The sequence below is a fragment of the Rhipicephalus microplus genome, chromosome 7 (genome assembly GCF_043290135.1).
Source record: "Rhipicephalus microplus isolate Deutch F79 chromosome 7, USDA_Rmic, whole genome shotgun sequence".
Lineage (NCBI taxonomy): Eukaryota > Metazoa > Arthropoda > Arachnida > Ixodida > Ixodidae > Rhipicephalus > Rhipicephalus microplus.
The window spans coordinates 172,728,247-172,738,246 of record NC_134706.1 but is presented as its reverse complement, the minus strand read 5'-3'; the positions used below and the strand labels follow the sequence as shown (position 1 = coordinate 172,738,246).

General features: G+C 59.8%; 2 non-coding genes across 2 annotated transcripts; both read right to left on the bottom strand.

Annotated features, from left to right (window-relative positions):
* Positions 1-551: 551 nt before the first annotated feature.
* Positions 552-704, bottom strand: LOC142767943 (5.8S ribosomal RNA). The gene has a single exon (XR_012885157.1). It is a non-coding gene; the product is annotated as a 5.8S ribosomal RNA (ribosomal RNA).
* Positions 705-2,423: 1,719 nt separating this feature from the next.
* On the bottom strand, positions 2,424-4,238 carry LOC142767996 (small subunit ribosomal RNA). Its single transcript, XR_012885202.1, has one exon. It is a non-coding gene; the product is annotated as a small subunit ribosomal RNA (ribosomal RNA).
* Between the last annotated feature and the right edge of the window lie 5,762 nt (positions 4,239-10,000).

Here is a 10,000-nt window from a genome sequence, read left to right as displayed (position 1 = left end):
GGCGCAGCCTCCTCACCTCCCTGCGCTTTGCGCGCGAACGTTCCCTGTTCGCGCGGCAAAGCCTGGAGGAGGCACGGCCCCGCAGCGTGTTCGAGCGCCCGGTCTACGGGACACCCTGCTTACTTCGAGGGCAACAAGCGCAACGCAAGGCTGCGATCTCGCGCACTTTGCGCACGGCTGGAGAAGCTTTGCTGGCCGGCTTTCGCTCCTCGTGTTTACCGTGCGTTAAAGTTGCGCGTCCGTGGCTCTCGCAGCTCTTGCGCGCCCGGTCGCAGAGAGGAGTACGCAACCTCGACCGCACTTTCCCTGCAGGCTTCCTTCCGACTCGAAGTCCTGCGGCGGTCTCAACGAGGTGCCACATCCTCAATGCAGTCGGTCGCCCCCGTTTCGGTTGGGCTCTGGCACGACGGTCGCCACCGTCTCGCCCTTGAGTGGCCGCTGTTGGCGCTCGCTGTGAGGTGTTCAGCGTGCTGTCCGTGTTGCCGACGCGGTCAAAACGAGTCGACGGCTCACGTTCCCTTGTGCGCCGAAGGCTCTCTTGATATGTGATCCGACCCTCAGACAGACGAAGCCAAGGGAAGACCCAAGGCCGCAATGTGCGTTCAAAGAATCAGTGCTCAGTGTGTCCTGCAATTCACACCAAGTCTCGCAGCTGGCTGCGTTCTTCATCGACCCGAGAACCGAGTGATCCACCGCTTAGAGTCGTGAAAAAGTGTTTGTTCAATTCCGTACAGTCAAAACCAAACGTTTCTGGCACTCGGCCAAACAGTGGCCAAGAAGGGCGCTTTTCAGCGCACGCTTGGACTCCAAAACTCTGCCGCGCCTTTTTCGGCTGCCGCAAATCGAGCAAACGGTGTGTTTCGGACGGCGTTTCGCTTCCGCTACTTGCGAGTGCTTTCGTGGTCCACCCCTCTATAAATACTCGGGAGGCGTCGAAGCCGGTTCTCCAAGCCGGACCCGTAGGTATCGTTGTGTGCTCGCTCTCATTGGCCCGCCTAACCAGAAAATGCCTGCGGTACACCCATTTGGATAAGAGTGCACGCAGATGCGGGCCTCGACGGCTACACATTTCCTCGGGCGGCCGCCTCCCGGCCTCCGTGGAGCGCGGGATGCACGGTCCCATCGACAAGCCTCTCCCGTTTTTACCGTGGCGTCGCGGTTCACCACGGCGGGCGGGTCGGTCTCCTCCGCATAAAAAGGGGGACCCCCGCTTTTTGTTCCACGAAATCGCACAAGCTTTTTTCGCATCCACGGTTTGCCACCGCACACCAAAATGCCGATCCGGCTGCCTACTTTAGCCAACAGGTGGAGCCAGGCGCGCCGTACTTGCGCGGCACTTCCCACGTCCACCGAAGTCGGTGCCAAGGACCACTTCCGGCGCCGGAGCCGCGTACGAGCCTACTCGAGGCGGAAGAACGAAGCCAGCAAGGGCCTGGCCGCAAGTGCGTTCAATTGTCGGGACGTCCAAGTCCCTCGTTCTTCCGTGCTTCCTCTTTCGGCAAGTCGTTGCGGCACCTTCCCAAAGCGCGCAGACCCGCTAATCGCGACGAGCGCGACGTGGCCGTGCCGCCTTTCCCTCGGCAGCAAGCAAAACGCCTGGCAACGTCGACGCTCCCCTAACCGCGATCTCGCACCGTGTTTCGTGTGGCGAATTCAAAAGCCGGCCGGCGCTGCTGCAACCATTACGGTCGGTACGCATACGCCGCGGAGGGCGGGACGGTCATCGGAGCGTGCGGTTCCTCCATCGAGTACTGCGCACCTCGGCCGTCGCATCGCCGTGCCATGACCGGCCGCGCGTCAACGCGAACCGGTGCCAGCGAGATCCCTCGCCTGCAAGAACCGACCGGCAGCCTCCGTCACCCGAGGACGCGGAGGCGCTTGCCGCGGACGGCGGGACGGTATGCACTGGTGCACAGCGGACCCGTCACATCGCCAGTTCCTTGACCGACCGCCGACGCTTGTGCCGTTCCTCTCGTACTTGGCAGTCGCCGCGCGATTGTCGGGTCTCGTTCTTGCACGCTCGAACGGTCGGGAGGGCACTCGGCTGGCGTTTCGGGAACGCGCAGCCTCGCCTTCTACCGACGTAACCACGACTCGCCGTTCGCGCTCCGCCGCTCCTGTTTACAGTACTAGGCGGTCCCGCAGCGGTCGGGTCGCGCATTTCGAGCGCTTCGAGCCACGGTGCAGTGGCGGGTCGAAAGCCGACCTATGAGTGCGTTGCGCCGTTTGTACCCGCGTCCGCCACCTGGCCGACCGTCCAAGGTCGCGGTGTTGGCGTCCGCTGGGCGCAACAATTTGTCACGGGGTGCCGCTCCACATTCAGGCAGCCCCGTGGGGAAAAGCCGACCCCGCGTCCAAACGGGGTCAGCGGCAGAAAGTGTCGGGCGCAGACGCAGCTGAGGCGCTCACCCTTCACAATCCGTTAATGATCCTTCCGCAGGTTCACCTACGGAAACCTTGTTACGACTTTTACTTCCTCTAAATGATCAAGTTTGGTCATCTTTCCAACAGACCGGCGCAACCGAAAGGCCGCGCCGGACATCGGTCCGAAGACCTCACTAAATCATTCAATCGGTAGTAGCGACGGGCGGTGTGTACAAAGGGCAGGGACGTAATCAACGCGAGCTTATGACTCGCGCTTACTGGGAATTCCTCGTTCAAGGGGAACAATTGCAAGCCCCTATCCCAATCACGAAAGAAGTTCCACGGGTTACCCAGTCTTTTCAGACAGGGATAAAGACACGCTGCTTCCTTCAGTGTAGCGCGCGTGCGGCCCCGGACATCTAAGGGCATCACAGACCTGTTATTGCTCTGTTTCGTGCGGCTAGGAGCCGCTTGTCCCTCTAAGAAGGTTGTAAGGTGCTGGGAACCCCGCACCTATTTAATAGGCTAGAGTCTCGTTCGTTATCGGAATTAACCAGACAAATCGCTCCACCAACTAAGAACGGCCATGCACCACCATCCACCGAATCAAGAAAGAGCTCTCAATCTGTCAATCCTCCCAGTGTCCGGGCCGGGTAAGTTTTCCCGTGTTGAGTCAAATTAAGCCGCAGGCTCCACTCCTGGTGGTGCCCTTCCGTCAATTCCTTTAAGTTTCAGCTTTGCAACCATACTTCCCCCGGAACCCAAATACTTTGGTTTCCCGGAAGCTGCCCGCCGAGTCATTTGAGTAACTCAGGCGGATCGCTGGTTGGCATCGTTTATGGTCAGAACTAGGGCGGTATCTGATCGCCTTCGAACCTCTGACTTTCGTTCTTGATCAATGAAAACATTCTTGGCAAATGCTTTCGCAGTAGTTCGTCTTGCGACGGTCCAAGAATTTCACCTCTAGCGCCGCAATACGAATGCCCCCGTCCGTCCCTCTTAATCATTACCTCGTATTCCAAAAACCAACAGAACAGAAACGAGGTCTTGTTCTATTATTCCATGCAAGTTTATTCAGGCGACTCGCCTGCGTTGAGCACTCTAATTTTTTCAAAGTAAAAGCACCGGCCATCTCGAGGCACACAATGAAGTGCACCAAGAAAGAACCGGCATGATGTTCAGTCCGAGCCGTCGCATCGGGTAGATGCACTACTCGTCTGGAACTGAGATCCAACTACGAGCTTTTTAACCGCAGCAGCTTTAGTATACGCTATTGGAGCTGGAATTACCGCGGCTGCTGGCACCAGACTTGCCCTCCAATTGATCCTCGTTAAAGGATTTAGAGTGTACTCATTTCAATTACGGGGCCTCAAAAGAGTCCCGTATTGTTATTTTTCGTCACTACCTCCCCGTGCCGGGAGTGGGTAATTTGCGCGCCTGCTGCCTTCCTTGGATGTGGTAGCCGTTTCTCAGGCTCCCTCTCCGGAATCGAACCCTGATTCTCCGTTACCCGTAACAACCATGGTAAGCAAGTAACCTACCATCGAAAGTTGATAAGGCAGACACTTGAAAGAAACGTCGCCGGCTCGTGGCCATGCGATCAGCACAAAGTTATCCAGAGTCACCACACAATACGGGCCGAAATCCGATCGATCTTGGTCTAATAAAAGCACCCGTTACCCAAAGGGCTCCAGGCTCACTGCATGTATTAGCTCTAGAATTGCCACAGTTATCCAAGTAGGAAGAAACGATCTAAGGAACCATAACTGATTTAATGAGCCATTCACGGTTTCGCCTTATTTCGGCATGTACTTAGACATGCATGGCTTAATCTTTGAGACAAGCATATGATTACTGGCAGGATCAACCAGGTAATCGTTCGACTGCGCGTCCGTCCTCGCCTTCGGCGGGCCGGACGCAGTCTGTGTGCGGCGGAGGCCACCTTCAGGCGCCCCAACACGCTTATTTTGCACTCCGAGATGACGGCGTTCGAGCTCGCTACGGCACAACCTTCCCGAAAGACGAGTGGGAGCCGTGCGGCAAGAAGCACGTTCATGCTCGCTCTTTTTCGTTGCATCGACTCGGTCGCGCCGTGCGGGTTGCCCAAGCCCGCTGCACTGTCGGTGGACCGGCCGGAACTAGCAACGGAGCCGAGACTGCAAAGCCGCCAGACGACGGGTCACGCCCGCGTCTTCGGCGCTTTCGCATCTGAATCGCCCGAGGACGACACGGAACACACCTCGATATCGTGGTAAAACGGCACCGTCCGACAACCAGCCCCTAACGCATCAAGCGGATGAGGCTGCAGACGACTGCCGTGGATTCCCCTGGAGCAGACCCGAGGACACGCTTGACGAGGCCGAAGCCCGCCGCATATCAGACACCCGGTCGCTTTCGCGTACGCCGCTCACGAGAACCCCCACATAATAGCAGCGATAAGTACCCAGACCTCCTTGGGCACTAATACGAGCGTACTCGAGAAAATTTCACCGCGGGTGTGCCCCGAAACGTGTGGCACGTTGAGCGTGCCACAAGTCTACGTCGCTCTCAAACCCGCCGAGGTCGTAGAATTTGCGACCCTACTCACGAAATTCCCACCGAGGATACGGCCGCAAACGTACCGCACCTTGGGTAGGCCACGAGTTTGTGCAACACTACGCTGACGGCACAGCACCGAGGTCGTACGCGCACGCACGGGAAAATTCCGCCGCGGTTTCTGCCGAAAACGTGAGGCACCACGACTCTCCGCAAGTTCGCGTCGACTGCGAAAGACCGAAGTCGTGAACGACGTGTCCGCTACTCGCTGCCGACACGCTGGACACCAAACGTACAACGACTCGACGGCGTCGTAGAGGCCCACGACGCGGTTTTCCTTAACGACGTCTCGGCGTGGCACCGACAGGTTAGAACGGCCGACCAACGTTCCCTGTCCGCCGTTCGGCTCAGTCGAAGGGCTCGGCGACTTCGGCAACGCTGCGAAGCCGCACGGTGACGCACGCCATGTCCCCATTTTTTTTTGTCTTTCTGCGTCTGCCGGGGTGCCCCTATAATAGCAGCGATATGCACCCAGACCGCCGTGGGTCGCTCGCCCCGGCTGACGTGGTTTTTCGTACTCCTGCGGCGGTCGCCGTCAAGCACGTCCAAATACGCTACTTTCGTGGGCGCATTCACGCTCTTTCGCTTCGCCGGAGTGCCAGCACTCACTCTGCCAAAAACGGCGAACATCCGAGCGGCGGTTCCCACTTTTGCGTCGGCGTCGCAAACCCCGCCCCGGCAGACGAGGTTTGCCGTACTCGTGCGACGGTGGCCGGCGGGCACGTCGAAAGACGCCGATATCGTGCGCGAATTGGCGCACCTTGGCTTCACCAGAGTGCCGCCACTGACTCCTCCAAAAACGGCGAAGATCCGAGCGGCGCTTCCCACTTTCGCATCGGCGTCCCGAACTCCGCCCCGGCTGACGCGGTTTACCGTACTCGTGCGACGGTCGCCGGCGAGCACGTGGAAAGACGCCGATATCGTGCCCGAATCGGCTCCGTTCGGCTTCGCCGGAGTGCCAGCACTGGCTCGGCGAAAGACGACGAACATCCGAGCGACGGTTCTCACTATTGCGTACGCGTCGCAAACCCCGCCCCGGCAGACGCACTTTGCCGTACTCGTGCGACGGTCGCCGGCGAGCACGTAGAAAGACGCCGATATCGTGCCGGAATCGGCCCCGTTTGGCTTCGCCGGAGTGCCAGCACTCACTCGGCCACAAACGGCGAACATCCGAGCGGCGGTTCCCACTTAGCCGTCGGCGTCCCGAACTCCGCCCCGGCAGACGCGGTTGCCGAGCTTGTGCGACTAGCGACCGCGAAGCCGTCTCGCGACGCCGCTTTCGTGCGCGGCTCCCACTGCGACCTGGGTCACCCGAGGTCGACGAGCAAAAAAGAATGTCGAAAAAAAAATTTTTTTTTTGCGTCTGCCGGGGTGCCCCTATAATAGCAGCGATAAGCACCCAGACCGCCATGGGTCGCTCGCCCCGGCTGACGTGGTTTTTCGTTTTCCTGCGGTGGTCGTCGTCAAGCACGTCCAAACACGCCACTTTCGTGGCCGCATTCGCGCTCTTTCGCTTCGCCGGAGTGCCAGCACTCACTCTGCCAAAAACGGCGAACATCCTAGTGGCGGTTCCCACTTTTGCGTCGGCGTCGCCAACCCCGCCCCGGCATACGCGGTTTGCCGTACTCGTGCGGCGGTGGCCGGCGGGCACGTCGAAAGACACCGATATCGTGCGCGAGTCGATGCTTCTTGGTCTCGCAGGAGGGCCGCCACTCACTCCTGCAAAAACGGCGAAGATCCGAGCGGCGCTTCCCACTTTTTCGTCGGCGTCGCAAACCTCGCCTCGGCAGACGCGCTTTGCCGTACTCGTGCGACGGTCGCCGGCGAGCACGTCGAAATACGCCGATATCGTGCCCGAATCGGCCCCGTTTCGCTTCGCCGGAGTGCCAGCACTCGCTCGGCCAAAGACGACGAACATCCGAGCGACGGTTCCCACTATTGCGTACGCGTCGCAAACCCCGCCCCGGCAGACGCGGTTTGCCGTACTCGTGCGGCGGTGGCCGGCGGGCACGTCGAAAGACGCCGATATCGTGCACGAATTGGCGCTCCTTGGCTTCACCGGAGTGCCAGCACTCACTCGGCCAAAAACGGCGAACATCCGAGCAGCGGTACCCACTTAGCCGTCGGCATCCCGAACTCCGCGCCGGCTGACGCGGTTGCCGAGCTCGTGCGACTAGCGACCGCGAACGCGTCTCGCGACGCCGCTTTCGTGCGCGGCTCCCATTGCGACCTGGGTTACCCGAGCTCGACCAGCAAAAAAGAAGGTCGAAAAAAAAATTTTTTTTTTCTGCGTCTGCCGGGGTGCCCCTATAATAGCAGCGATAAGCACCCAGACCGCCGTGGGTTGCTCGCCCCGGCTGACGTGGTTTTTCGTACTCCTGCAGCGGTCGCCGTCAAGCACGTCCAAATACGCCACTTTCGTGGGCGCATTCGCGCTCTTTCGCGTCGCCGGAGTGCCAGCACTCACTCTGCCAAAAACGGCCAACATCCGAGCGGCGGTTCCCACTTTTGCGTCGGCGTCGTAAACCCCGCCCCGGCAGACGCGGTTTGCCCTACTCGTGCGACGGTCGCCGGCGAGCGCGTCGAAAGACGCCGATATCGTGCGCTAATTGGCGCTCCTTGGCTTCTCCGGAGTGCCGCCACTCACTCCTCCAAAAACGGCGAAGATCCGAGCGGCGTTCTCCACTTTCGCATCGGCGTCCCGAACTCCGCCCGGGCTGACGCGGTTTACCGTACTCGTGCGACGGTCGCCGGCGGGCACGTCGAAAGACGCCGATATCGTGCCGTAATCGGCCCCGTTTGGCTTCGCCCGAGTGCCAGCACTCACTCGGCCAAAAACGGCGAACATCCGAGCAGCGTTTCCCACTTTCGCATCGGCGTCCCGAAGCCCGCCCCGGCAGCCGCGGTTTGCCCTACTCGAGCGACGGTCGCCGGCGATCACGTCGAAAGGCGCCGAATTCGTGCACGAATCGATGCTTCTTGGTCTCGCAGGAGGGCCGCCACTCACTCCTGCAAAAACGGCGAAGATCCGAGTTGCGCTTCCCACTTTTTCGTCGGCGTCCCGAACTACGCCCCGGCCGACGCGGTTTACCGTACTCGTGCGACGGTCGCCGGCGGGCACTTCAAAATACGCCGATTTCGTGGGCGCATTCACGCTGTTTCGCTTCCCCGGAGTGCCAACACTCACTCTGCCGAAAGCGGCGATCATCCGAGCGGCGGTTCTCACTTTTGCGTCGGCTTCGCAAACGGCGCCCCGGCAGACGCGCTCGTGCGACGGTCGCCGGCGAGCACGTCGAAAGACGCCGATATCGTGCTCGAATCGACCCCGTTTCGCTTCGCCGGAGTGCTGCCAGTCACGGCGCAGAAAACGGCGAACAAGTGTTTTTTTTTTCCTAGAATTTGTGTTATAGAAGGCACATTTGATATCGGACGATAATTTTCAACTTTATCACGCGCACCGATTTTCGTGTAGAGGTTTGCAAGTTTATGGGAATTTCTCCACTTGGAATAATGCGATTTAGTAGTACTACGAGAACTTCATGGATGTACTCAAGGGTACGGGGCAAGTCAGTTACGTCAACACCTGCAGATTTTTTACACTTCAAACTGAAAATTGTTGGTTGTGAGTCCTCGTGTGATATTAAAGGCCGATTCGCTAACACATAGAACAAAGAAAGAAAGGAAGAAAAAACGCCCGCGCTCGCTCAAGAAACCTGGGTTCGCAACAAGTGGCAACAATAAGCAACCGAGCGAGTGCGCCAAAACCCGTGGCGGCCGAACAAACGCGAAGTCCCAACCGCGTCAGCCGGGGCGGCACGGGACAGGAAAAATCACTTCAGCCGGGGCGGCGGGGCACCGAATAAACCTCGTCACCTCGTCGCAGGATAAAAGAGGAAACAAAAAGTCTAAACAGCGTCTGCTGGAGCGAATGCGTAATAAAACAACAACAACAACAAAAAAAAACACCCGCGCTCAAGAAGTCTGCAATCACCACAAAAGGCGACTGTGACCGAGCAGCGTCAGCCGGGGCCGTGCGGAAACGGAAAAACCGCGACTACCGGGGCGTCGAGGCACCGAAAAATCCACTTCAGCCGCGGCGAAAAAAAACAAAAAGAAAGACGGAGGGGGGGGGGACCACGTCTGCCGGGGCGAAGGAAAAAAAAAGGCGTCTGCCGGGGCGAGCCCGGGTGCGGCACCACCGGGAAAACTGTGGCAAACAGACATGGCGATCGAGTGAGTGGGCCGCCAGCCAGGCTCAGCCAAAAAGTGCAAAGTCCGAACTGCGTCAGCCGGGGCGGCAAAAACCGCGTCAGCCGGGGCGGCGCAAAAAACCGCGTCTGCCGGGGCGGCACGAAACCGCGTCAGCCGGGGCGGCGCGAAAACTGCGTCAGCCGGGGCGAAAGAAAAAAAAAACGCGTCTGCCGGGGCAAGCCCGGGTGCGGCACCACCGGGAAAACTGTGGCAAACAGACATGGCGATCGAGTGAGTGGGCCGCCAGCCAGGCACAGCCGAAAAGTGCAAAGTCCGAACCGTGTCAGCCGGGGCGACGCAAAAACCGCGTCAGCCGGGGCGGCGCGAAAACCGCGTCAGCCGGGGCGGCACGAAACCGCGTCAGCCGGGGCGGCGCGAAAACCTCGTCAGCCGGGGCGAGCGAAAAGGGGGGGGGGGGAACCACGTCTGCCGGGGCGAAAGAAAAAAAACGCGTCTGCCGGGGCGAGCCCGGGTGCGGCACCACCGGGAAGACTGTGGCAAACAGACATGGCGATCGAGTGAGTGGGCCGCCAGCCAGGCTCAGCCCAAAAAGTGCTAAGTCCGAACTGCGTCAGCCGGGGCGGCAAAAACCGCGTCAGCCGGGGCGGCGCGAAAACCGCGTCTGCCGGGGCGGCGCGAAAACTGCGTCAGCCGGGGCGAGCCCGGGTGCGGCACCACCGGGAAAACTGTGGCTAACAGACATGGCGATCGAGTGAGTGGGCCACCAGCCAGGCTCAGCCAAAAAGTGCTAAGTCCGAACTGCGTCAGCCGGGGCGGCAAGAACCGCGTC